This window comes from Epinephelus fuscoguttatus, linkage group LG2, assembly GCF_011397635.1.
Source record: "Epinephelus fuscoguttatus linkage group LG2, E.fuscoguttatus.final_Chr_v1".
NCBI classification, from domain to species: Eukaryota; Metazoa; Chordata; class Actinopteri; order Perciformes; family Serranidae; genus Epinephelus; species Epinephelus fuscoguttatus.
Genome location: NC_064753.1, coordinates 17,456,452 through 17,469,332, shown reverse-complemented (window position 1 = coordinate 17,469,332; position 12,881 = coordinate 17,456,452). Strand labels below are relative to the sequence as shown.

The following is a 12,881-nucleotide window of genomic DNA, read 5'->3' as shown; positions in this document are numbered from 1 at the left end:
TTAGAGGGAGGTTGCAGTGAGAGGTCTCTCTGCTGAGCATGCATGCCACTCTCCTGGGAACTGTGAACAAAAACTCACAGTCAGACCTATTTACTTAGACTGAGTGGAACAAAAATTAGAACTGTGGCCCTAAAGAACTGACATTTCAAAAAAATGTGTGTCCAGGAGTGAGAGCTGATGGTGGAAAGAGAGTGTGTTCCTGTTGAAAGATTTTTTTTTACAGAGCAATAATCTACCCCGGGGAACGGCTTTGTGAGCCTGCTCCCCTGGTCCCCTCACCCTCACTTTCCTAATGTTGTATTCAAGTTTAAAAAGAAAAAAAGTCAAATACCGTAGTCTTTAAGAGGTAACTCTTTCGTGACTCCTGTGAAGCTGACCTCTGTGCCTCCGTACCTAATGTGGACTAGGGATGGGTATCATTAAGATTTTAACGGTACTACTACTCTTATCGGTACTGCTTATCGATCCGGTATTTTAACGGTACTCAGAGATACTTTTCGAGGAAGAAAAAAACAAATTAAGAACATAAATTGCTTTATTTTCTCAATTCTCATTATGCAACAAAATAGTTTTTTAACAAAACATTTTACTTTTTACAAATTGAAATGTAAAATACATAAAATAATAGTGTTGTCACGGTACCAAAATTGGGACCCACGGTACGATACCAGTGAAAGTATCACGGTTCTGAGTAGTATCACGATACCACAGCAAAAATGAGGCAGATGTGCCTTTTGTCATTTATAAAAAGATAAATCACTTTTCTATAATACATCAATGATATTTCAATGGAATAAATTACTTATTGACTTATTCATACTTCAAAAACAGCATCAATAAGTGATTAACATAGGGGGGATCAAAATAAAATAAATAAATAAAATAAAAATCAACCAGCCAACCTCCTCCCCTGACAAGTAAAGAGCAGTCCCTTTATAAGTTAAGAACAGTCCCTAAAGTGCGGTGAGGTTTGTGGACCGTTACATGACACAGAGAGAAATGTGAACAGCTCGTTTCCCCTCTGACACGTCACATACCTGTGTGCCGCCACGGCTCGGCCACGACACCAACAAAGAGGAAAATATTGGACCTGGAGCCAAGCTTCTCCGTCTCTGGTAAGCCGTTATCTTGTGCCGCGGAGCACTATGGCCGCCGTATTTGACAGGAATACGTATTCCTGTCTGTGTCTGTGACCCTCGTTCAAACCACAACCAACAGGATTCTGCTGCTGGGTGAAATCTGTACTCGAATGAGTACTCCTAAATGATTTCTTTTACTTGCACAACACTATTTTTAGTCGCAAATGCAGTAAAATGCTTGCACCATAGAGCTCTGTGGAAAACATACTGTATCACTGTAGCATATATAAACAAATCTAGCCTATAAGTAAAATATTAGGTATTCTAGGTATTTTATATGGTGATGTAACATTAATCACTATGGATATGTAGACCGGGCCAAAGCTATAATTATGGTTATATCCATGTATTTAGAAGTATCTGAAAAATACACAAATAAAATCCCAAATCTGAAACCCTATTTAGTAAATAGGATCGCAAAATAGCTAATGGTTATTAACTCCACGTGTTGGCTGCTAGCATAATGTTACAAACCTGGACTGGACGTAGATGAACTAGCTGTGCTAGGGCAGTCAAACACTGTACATCTTTCTGTCTGAATATGATGCACTTTCACAAGGTGTTTTGACAAATTACTAGCGTTGCCGCCCTTACATGCAAAACATTTGTCACACTTGTGACAACACGCTGTGTCTGCATCAACTCTTGTCATGTAAAGCCACAGTTTTGACCGTTTGGCTCTCTCCGCCATCGTTATCTATCTAAAGGTAGGCTATGAGCTTGAGTTGGTGCATGCGCTGTCTTGTGTGCGTGTGTGTGTGTGTGTGTGTGTGTGTGTGTGTCTGTCTGTCTGTCACTGGAACAACAGCCCCGCCCCCCTGCTCTCCACTCACACACAGCAGGCAGCCAGGGTGAGCGACACAGATCTCTCGTCTTCTGGGAGAATAGCGAAAATTATGATACAATGACAGATAATTGACGGAGTTGGTGAGATAAATGTGCAAGATAATGTTTATCTTGTTAAAAAAAAAAAAAACACACGACTGCTCCAGTACCGATAGCAGAACCGTTAAGGTCAGAGCTCATCAATACTGCGGTCTTGAAGAATGTAGTCCCAGGGCTTGTTCAATACCGGGGTTCGTAAAGGGACAATGCTATTTATCAATCTAAAGTGTTTTGGTGGGAGTTGCCGAGTGTTGGAGATATCGTTCTTCTCTTCAATATAATGGAATGAGATGGCACTTGGCCTGTGGTGCTCAAGGTGCCATAAAAAAACACACACATTTGAAAAAACTCAACAGCAATGTCTGTTTCCATTAATCATGACCCAGTTACTCAAGATAATCCACAAACCTTGTTGTCAGCAGTTTCATGAAGGAACTATTTTCTTTCTACCAAACTACACCCGCTAACCTTTTCACCACCCAGAAGGAAGCATGAACCTACTGATGGACAAGAGGCTTTTTCCGTGACAGCACGAGATGTAAACATTAATGGTGTCCTCATCGGCTGAGCTGCAATGTTAGCTAGCTCAGTGCTGCTAGGTGAGCTTGCAGTAGACGCACCCTTCCTTCTGCAGAGCGATTCAGTTGGCGGGTGTAGTACGATCGAAAGAAAGAAAAAAGTTACTACATGAATCTGCTCACAACAAGGTCTGTGGATTGTCTTCAGTAACCAGGTCATGATTTCTGCAGTTCAGTTTTTTTCAGGCACTGTGAGCACCGCAAGCCAAGTACCATCTACTCAACTCAACTTAATTCAACTTTATGTAGCACCTGTCATACAAACATGCAGCCCAAAGTGCTTTGGCACAACAGAACAATCTAACAAAGAAGATGATGAAGATGAAAACTCCATAGAATAAAAAGAGAGTAAATAAATAAATAAAATATAATAAAAATGAACAGAAGAAATAAAAGTAGGTAACTTTTATGGGACACATGAGGAACATCTAAAAGTAAACCAGTGGAGGACCTTAGTGATCTGACTGGAACATAAAATGATAGAAAATCTCTGATGTATGGAGGGGCAAGGTTATTCAAAGCTTTATAAACAAGTAAAATAACTTTAAGATCAATCTAATCTAAAAGATAGAGGCAGCCAGTGTAGTGACTTTAACAGTGGGGTAATGTGATCCATTTTCCTTCCTTTGGTCAACTGGCTGCAGCACTCTGGACTAGCTGTGGTTTTCATATTGATTTCTTGGGTAGTCCAGTGAAAGGGGAGTTGCATTAGTCTAAATGACTGGTAATAAAAGCATGAGTGAGTTTTTCACCATTTTCTGGGTTAAAATTGTCTGACCTTAGCAATGTTCCGCAGATGAAAAAGGATGTTTTAATGACCCTGTTAAAATGAGAATTAAAGTTCAAATCAGTGTCTAAAATCACTCCAAGTTTGGTAATATCAGTTTTAATGTGCTTGCTAAAGCCACCAAATACTGAGTGCAGTTTTTTCTCTTGCTGCTTTTGTCTGATTAAAAGAATCTAAGTTTTGTCCTCATTTATCTTTAAAAGGTTTTTACCCATCCATACATTAATATCACTGAAACAGGCAATGAGACCATCCAGTGCATCAGGGGAATTGTGGTGAGTAGTTCAATTGTAGACAAAGCAGACATCTCTACGGACAATATCTCAAACACTCAGCAACTCACACCAAAACAATCAAGATTGATAAATAGCACTACAGGTAAGGGGGAAAAATGTATTTTTGATTTTGAGGTGAACTGTACCTTTGACCTTCTGCAATAGGCAGATGCTTGCAGACTCTTACACATGCAAATACCATATATATTTAATGCTTCCATGTGCTGTAAGGGAGTTGTGAGAATACTTTTCACAGTGATGTAGGTAGTGGAACACACTGTGAAATGTTGTAATCTTTACATGCAGTGTACATGAGCAAGCCATCTTGTTTTTAGTTTTTGTTGTTGGGGCTACTTATTAGGTGACTGTTTTTCCTTTTAGTGGAACCAACAAGCCAATTTATTATTAAAATAATCAACATGAAGATTAGACGGTTTTAGTCTGCAGAAATGTGCTCAAATGATCTGCAACCGGTCAAAGCAATATATTGGAATCAACAACCATAGCTCTAGATTAATAAAGTATAAATGAAAATTAGGGATGCACCGAATATTCGGTAACCGAATATATTCGGCCGAATATTGCAAAAAAACACACATTTGGTAATCGGTGGAATAAGTTAAAAGCAAGGCCGAATAATAGCAGCGTGTTTTGATAATGCAATCAAACAGTGTGCCGTGACGGGCGGAGTAAAATGTCGGCAGTGTGGCGATCCGCCCGTCACGGCACTCGCATTTACGACTAAAGATAGTTTTGAGTGAGCAAAGTAGGCTTAAATCATTCAGCACTCTGTGCGAGCAGCCTACAGATTTCAACCAGCAGCAGAAACGAAAGGCGAATCCCACCGATTGTGGGTTGAACAGGGGTCACAGACACAGACAGTAACGTTAATGTATTCCTGTCAAATACGACGGCCATTGGCTTACCCGGCGATGGAGAAGTCGGCTCCAATAATATCCTCTTCTTGGTGTCATGACTGCCCAGAAGTACCTGAACAGCCGAGCCGTGGTGGCACACAGGTATGTGACATGTCAGAGGGGAAACGAGCCGTTCACATTTCTCTCTTTCCGGCAGTAACGGCCCACAAACCTCACCGCACTTTAGGGACTGTTCATTACTTATGAAGGGACTGTCAGGGGAGGAGGGTGGCTGGTTGATTTTTATTTTATTTATTTATTTTATTTTGATCCCCCCTATGTTAATCACTTATTGATGCTGTTTTTGAAGTATGAATAAGTCAATAAGTAATTTATTCCATTGAAATATCATTGATGTATTATAGAAAAGTGATTTATCTTTTTATAAATGACAAAAGGCACATCTGCCTCATTTTCGCTGTGGTATCATGATTCTACTCAGAACCATGATACTTTCACTGGTATCGTACTGTGGGTCCCAATTTTGGTACCGTGACAACACTAATCTGGAGGGTGTTCATCTGCAAAAACTAATGAAAAACTAAACAATGATATTCGGTATTCGGTACTCGGTATTTGGCCAAGCGTTTAATAATATTCGGCTTCGGCTACAAATTTTCATTTCGGTGCATCCCTAGTGAAAATATCACGCTACTGTAAACCACATAATTTAAATTTCCTTGCAATGAAAACAGTACAGGGTCAAATATTTTTGTAAATTGAAATCACGGCAATAGCTGATGAAAATGTGGCTTAAAATAACATTAGATCTCATTCAACAAATTACAACTAAGTGACTTTCTGACTGCTGGTGTTTCAGTGAGTCTCTGCTCTCATCATGGTTTGGGATGTACCACGTCTTCCACAACTGGCCACTGCAAGAGATTATTAGGCACTCTAAGGAAAGCACATTTACAACAGTCCACCTTGTTGTTTTTGTTTGTGTGTTCATGTATAACAGTTATTGCATAGTGCATTGCTTTGGGGAATTACAGCTGTGTTGTTTAGGCAGCATCAAGCCTCAAGAGCCCAATATAAGGGAAGCCAAGTGAGCACCTTTACACCAGGCAGCTTGGTAGAAGCCGCACAAGTATCAATTGGCCTGAAGCTGATGTGCTATACATGCATATACCAGAAGTAATTTGGTGATATTTTTTTCTGCTTTTGTAACATTTTCCTTTTGTCTTGCTCTGGCTCAGTTAATCCCAAGTACCTGTGAAGAAAGAGGCACTGAAGAGAGATCAATGGCTCACTCCCCAAAGCATTGGCTGCCATTTCCCTGCTAGATTGGGGACCAACAGGTCATCACAGCCATTAGCATAAACAAACAAAGCTATGCCGCCACACAGGCAAAACATCAATTACAGGAAAACAAACTAAGCCCTTAGTGTGATGCCTATACACTCACCAGACATTACAATGTGAGGGGGGATTTTTTTTTCCCTTTTCTAATCTAAAGATTGTATAAGTCATATCGGGGATGAAATCACCTCTTCAAATACAGAGCTGTTTGGCACTGCTGCAGAATACATTATCATTGGGGACAGATTTGAGATATTTGGACAAAACATTAGCCACGTCTCTTTTGCCAACAGGCTCATTATTCATCTCTAATAGGGCAGAGCTTTGTCCTCGGTTCTCTGTAGGACAAGGATGGGAGGCATCCAAAGGTTATAAAAACCTGAGCCCACTGATGCCAAATCATCTGCCTACCAGGAAGATCATTTTGTGATGCCACTGCATACAAAACAGATGTTGTGTGTTTGTGTACGCGCGCACATGTACGTGTCGCCTGTCTGTATGCTCACTGCCTTTGTGCCTGCACATTGTGTGAGGAGATAAGTGATGTTTTTCCGAATTATACATCGCCTCATGTTTAATTTCATATTTCACTGTCACAACAATTAATGGAGATCAATACAAATAGACGCTGCACATCCCCCTGGAAGTCATTTGGCCAGACTTGTCCATAAGACAAGATTAAACAAAATCTCTTTTCGAAGGCTGCAAAGTGAGTCATGCCATCTGTGTTTTGACATCAGCGGTGGGAATGTATTAGTTCATATCCCTGATCAATCCTCTAATCGCTGCCAGTGGCACACCCTCCGTTGAGTGGCTGACAAATAGTGTAGAGCAGAACCACTTTAAAAAGGTGATTATGACACTAAAACACAGAAACGTACGCCCCCAACCCCTTCCATACACACACTTGCACTTCGTATATAATTACCTCACTTCACTCTCACTGCCCTTTGCCCCCATCAGTGAGCACAGGAAAACAGATGACAGATCTCTGTTTTCTCTGCTGATTGGTAAGGGCCCATGAAGCGGAGAACTCAATGCAGCCTCACTGATTACTATGGATTGGCTAACGGCCAGGGCTACCTAAGGTTGATTTGTTTCATCTATGTGCCATTTATATCCTGCCGCTACTAGAACAAACATTTCTATTCCATCTCCCGCCTCCATCTCCTACCCGCAACCTCCTTCCACCACACACCTCTGTCCATTCATGGTATTGCTGGTTGGCCACTGCACATCTACTGAGTTCACACACAGATGGGGCAGAAAGTTTGTGTCATTGAGCAAAAAATGTCCAGTACCCAGATCACAGCTTGAAGAGCTCACTGCTCCTAATGAGCGAAGGTCAGCAGCAGCGGAACAATGTGTTGAACTTCAGGTGCAGTGGATGGTTGGCACAGGATTACACAGCATGCAGCATACCCCATGTAGAGGACACCGCCGTGTTTATGCAAACACAGACACCAGTCACAATCGGCCACTGAATCTATAACGCGTTTTACCCTGGCCTATCCGAGACCGACTCCCAGCACCGGAGGGATAGCCGGACAAGGCCACGTCAACCATAAGTCACCATTTGATTGGGCTGGGGGAGTGATTAATGAAGAGCCATGCAACAGCCACAGATAAGATTAGACCTTCACAGGTGATGAAGGACAGGGCCTGTGGCTACGAGTGGGGGGCTGGGCGGTGCCTGGGACAAAACACTGCCTTCAGATGACTTGGCACACAGTAATTAAAGTTAATGAGAAACCTGTCACTTTCACATACACCGTGGCATTGTGATTGAACAGTATGTCAAGCAAAACAAAGAAAGGTAATAGGAGGCAATAATTATTCTATGATAGGTCAAAGAGAAGGCAACCATATGGCCTTGATCAAATAAAACTGCCAAATCATTTTTAGTGTTTGTACTGGACCTTGGATGGGGAAACCTGGATTTGCACTTCCGATAACAGACATAAAAAAAGTGCAGACCCTTGACATTTGACTACTTTCCTGTGCCTATCTAAACTGTGTTGCACCAACTTTAAAGGGGAACACTACCTAAATTAGGAATTCCACTTTGATATTTCCATGGCCCAAGAAAGTTCAATCAACATTTGTGAACATGAGCCACTCGCTCTGTGAGACAGAAACCAAAGATGAGAGTCTCAAACTTGTGATGTCATTGAGTATAAAGTCTGGAGCTGCTCCATAGAGACTGAATGGAAGACTGATTTTGTGAACCCACAGAAAGTTTATTTTCTTTTTATACCCAAATGAGTTGTATTCTATCCTAGTGATCTCAGTTCTGAAACAGAAAATGTACCCATATACTCAGAGCGTTCCCTTGGGCGCTCTCAGTGTCATCTGGAACATCTCTCCCAATTCATTGTCTTTGGAGCAGCTCCAGACTTTTTAGTCTATGACATTCCAAGTTTGAGCTTTAGCAATATATGTTTTAGATTTGAGGGAGAACTGTTAATGTTTACTATTTACAATGTTTACTAACTGTCTCAGTCCATAGGAATAACATGTATGAATTTGGAAAATGGGCATAGCTCCTCTTCTATGTGGCAAACTGCCCTTTTTCCACCTATGAAAGGGAAAACTAATTGTAAAAATGTACTGGCTCATACTTACACAGAGACAACTGCAATCCTTTGCATTTAAGCTTACCAGAAACACACCACAGTATGATCACCATACAAGAGTCACTGAGAAGCATATACAACTGCCAATGGCTACACCCAGTGAAAAGGACATAAAGCAACTGATAAATATAATTTTATGATGCAGTCCACTTGAGAAAAAAAAAAAATTGATCAACACACCCTGGCTAAAGAGAGAAGGTTACAATTTTTATCACATTACCTAACTGATAATTGGAATATCTCCCAATGTGAACTTAAAATGTGGCATGACCGAGCGAGGCAGAGCAGTGCGTAATCATCGCCCAAGCAATTTCTGAGAGCCAGTGAAAAAGAGAGACAGAGAGAGAAATGATTGCAGCGGAAATGCTACGAGTCCCCAAATTGAACCACCATAGAAATGTAACCTTGTTGCATATCACATTAAATTGCACACAAATGATGTGTGTAATGACATGCTCAGCTGAGCGAGGAATACATCAAGAGACAATTGAATCGGTCCAGAAAAATACACAATTACACGAAACATCACTGACACAGACTGCAGGAATGGGTGAGGCATGTTTCAGGGAAAACATATATTACAGAGTTACTGGTGAGCTGAGGAAGCAAAGAGTCAGTTGGAGGAAGCCACTGTTAAATGAATTTGTATATGAAAGGGGGACTGTGGAATATAAATACAGCTAAGAGCAGCGCTCTGAGTGTATATCTAATTCTGACAATACATTGTAGAAGTCAAAGAAAAGCCAGCAGCAGTCTGTTTCCAGACAGCTCCAGTTTGGCAGCCTGTCAGCATTTCCATGGCATTTTACAGGTGAAGGCCAAGAAGGCAGAGAACTGCTGACAGTTTAGTAAGACCAACAAATAAGAGTTAAATGATAAGACAGGTGCAATGTACAAAGCGAGTCCCCAAGAGCCCCTTATTTCACCTTACAAGGGGCTTTCCCCATTGCTCATATTTACTACTTTCTCAACAGTCTACACCCTATTCTCTCTGTCTCTCTCTGTCTCACTCACTCACTCACTCACTCACCTCTACTCATTCTTTCCCATGCACTTGTCTCCTCTGGCTGTAATGAGCTCTCCACTCTAGCCCAGGAAGGTGTGACTGAGGTCTTCATCAAACGCACAGCAATTCTCAAGGTGCCAAGGACAGGTAAGAGTCATTCTTCTGAGGCTCCACTATGAAACGGAGGGGAGGGGGATAAGTTGGAGTTCGATCATAGTGCAGCACTGGATGACTAATCTTTATAAACAGATATCTGCATATGTATGCACAATCTGTTGGCAACAGTAGGGCTGGCCAATCTATCAATATTGTGGTACGAGACTCGATTTCCTCTTAGATTTTGGATATTGCCGTAAGTGTTGTCTTTTCTTGGGTGTAAAGCTGCATTACAGTAAATTGATGTAATTTTCTGAACTTACCAGACCCACCTAGTCATTGTATCTATATTACTAGTGATTATTTATCAAATATTTCACTGTGTGCATATTTTGTGAAATCATCAATAGACAACTCTTCATTATTGTGGCAATAATAATATTGAGGTACTTGGTCAAAAATATTGTGAATTTTGATTTTCTCCATATCACCCAGCCCCAGACAATATTACAAGATCCTGGTAGTGGAAGCATGGTGGTTACTGTTTGTAGCCAGAGCAACATTGACCAATCACATTGGATTGAGCTGTAGTTGCCTACAGCTAAGCAGTCTGTGTGGAGAGCAAAGCAGGCGGAAGACACTGGCTGGATTATAATCTCAGAACCCACTGGCCATCTGACAGTTCTTGTTGCCTGCTAGCCAAGGCTCGAGACACAAGGTTCAATCATCATTGTGACAAAAGAAAATGTGTTTGGGATGAACAGAGATCTTCTCTGGGACACCTTTAGGACGGATGCCGTTTGTATGTATGTATAACTATCACTTAGAAAATGGCGGAGTGAAGCAGGCTTCTGAATCTTGATGCTCTTATGCTCTTTGTGCTGGGAGGACAGCTGGTTAGTTGTTAGCCATTAGCAGCCAGTGAGTAGAGGGGTTCTGCAGTGTGTTGGCTGACAAATGAATAGCTAACTTTGCTAACAGAGCTAACAGCTCATAGAGCAAAACACAGCAGGACTGAGAGTTTCAACATAAGGGGGTTAAAACTGGACCTGCAGTTTAATGTGACAACTTAACACAATGTTACTGAAGTACTTCAGCTGAGTAATGCTGCAGTTTAGAGGTAACATTAAAAGTACTTTAAGTTTGGAGTTACAGATTCTTTTCATCAGATTCTTTCCATTTACATCATCAGATGTTTACATCTTACCAACCATCAGTCAGATTATAAGTAACCAGATACATTTAATTAATTCTGTTCCAGCTATTAATTACAAAGTGTTTTACGTGAACTAAACAAAACAATCAGAAACAGCAGTTAACTCATATATTCTGGATTATTTTTAGATACAGGGATTATCATCCCTGTATCTTTTAGGCCTCATTTACACCGCAAGCGATGCGTTCAAGTGGCGCTCGTGAACGGTTGCTGTTTACTCGCGTTTTCATTTGGGCGAGCATGTTAACAGGTTAGAGCATTCACACCACATCTGTTCAACACGCTGCTCAAGTCGCGCCGCTTTCGCGAGCAAGCTCGAAAATAGAAGAGATGCCGATTTTTTGCGTGAGTCGCGAGTTAATGGTCGCTGTATTCACAAAAAAACACGAGGTTGCGTGTGCTGTGACCTCTCTCAGCCACCATACACATCTCCCACTTGACCAAGCAAGACCTGACAGGCACGTTTCATGTACTTACCCATTTGTAGTGCTAAATATTATTTCCCCAAGCGCTGGAATAATCTCTGGCATGCGAACCTGTCCACTCTGGGCTTTGGGTCCAAACTCACTTCTTCTTTGTTTTTGTTTTTTTGGAGATTTGCAAACACGGTGCACTACTGCCAACCAACTGTACGGGTGTGGTTTGTATTGTGACAGGACAGCAGCAGCCGCTGCACAACGTGTCTGTTCGGTTTTGGTGTGAATACACGTGTGCTGCCGCTAAGCTTGTGGACCGCTTCACAAACGCTACACGAACACATCGCTTGCGGTGTCAGTGAGGCCTTAGCGTGACGTTTTGTCTATAGGGCTATAAAAGCAAATTTAAGTATCTATTTCCACAACATTTTAATGATGTTTAACTAAAAACTATGAGATTGTGCGAGAATATGTTTACAGAGATGATTTCATTCTGTTAAAGTTTTTTATCTATTGAAGTGTCACTGTCAAGGAAAGCGGCACCAACTTGCATTAAATTGCCTCTTTTGTAGACTATTGTTTTTCTATAAGTTTACATTTAGGCTAAAAATGTACCAACAAATCCTTAAATTTGGTGGCCCCTGGGACCAGTGCTTACACATACTAGCATAAATATTAGCGTCTATCCCTGGGGAAGACTTGACCTGGATATCCACTGGCTACATTAGAGCCCTGGAAACACTGGCCTTTATTGTAGTTTGACAATAGCCAATGGGTTCCGAGCTTACTGGATGGTTGATTGTGCCATGGAGTGGTTCCTGTCTTTGAGGGCTCAGGCAAAATAATTCTAGCAATCATTACCATTATACTTACCTTGCTCCAATTAGTAGACATTTTTTGTTTGTTTGTTTTTTAGTGGTTCAACAGCTTCCACCATATTCTGACTGTAAAGTGGGTCACCAGACGGATAGGGGTGCCTGAATGTTGTGTTACGCTGCTGTGCATTTCCAATACATTACAGCAGTGATCATTCTCAAATGACTGCAATTAGTCAAATGTCAGGCTTGGTTTGCGCTCTCACGGTGGCTTGCTGACAAAGTAGCTCAGAGGTACGTCAAAAGATTAATAGCTGTGGGATTTCATTAAGTCAGGTGCTTTAAAGAAACAGGAGGAATAAACACAAATTAATTAAAACTTCAGTGTTTTCCCTTAAGTTTAGTCCATAATTAGGCACAGAGGTAAAAAACTAAAAGATCTATAAACAGGCCCATGCATTGATCTAGTCCACATATGTCAAGATTTACAGTCACAGCTGACAACAGCTCCTTGCTACACATCATGTCAGTTACAGTCGTAATCACTAAACAAAAGATCATTTTCAGTAGGTTACAAAAATGAATGATGCAAAATAATTCACATCTGAAAAATTAATTTGTTTGTATAGCACCTTTCATGCAAAGATGCAGCCCAAACGACTAAAAAACAATGGAGGCATACTGGACCTAAAATGTTTGCAAAATGTGTTTGGTTGTCTAAATTCAGTCACACGGGAGTCAAACATAATTTTACATTTTTTGCTCGAGTGCTGTTGCCTTCCTGAAGGGTGAAGGGTGAAGAGTGAGGGTTTT

At 41.1% G+C, this 12,881-nt stretch overlaps 1 long non-coding RNA gene across 1 annotated transcript in view; it reads right to left on the bottom strand.

Moving 5' to 3' along the window:
* Positions 1 to 9,564: 9,564 nt before the first annotated feature.
* LOC125878855 (uncharacterized) overlaps positions 9,565 to 12,881 on the bottom strand; it is an 88,238-nt gene continuing 84,921 nt past the window's right edge. Inside the window, exon 3 of the long non-coding RNA XR_007447799.1 lies at positions 9,565 to 9,698. This is a non-coding gene — a long non-coding RNA (uncharacterized LOC125878855). The remainder of the gene's footprint in view (positions 9,699 to 12,881) is intronic.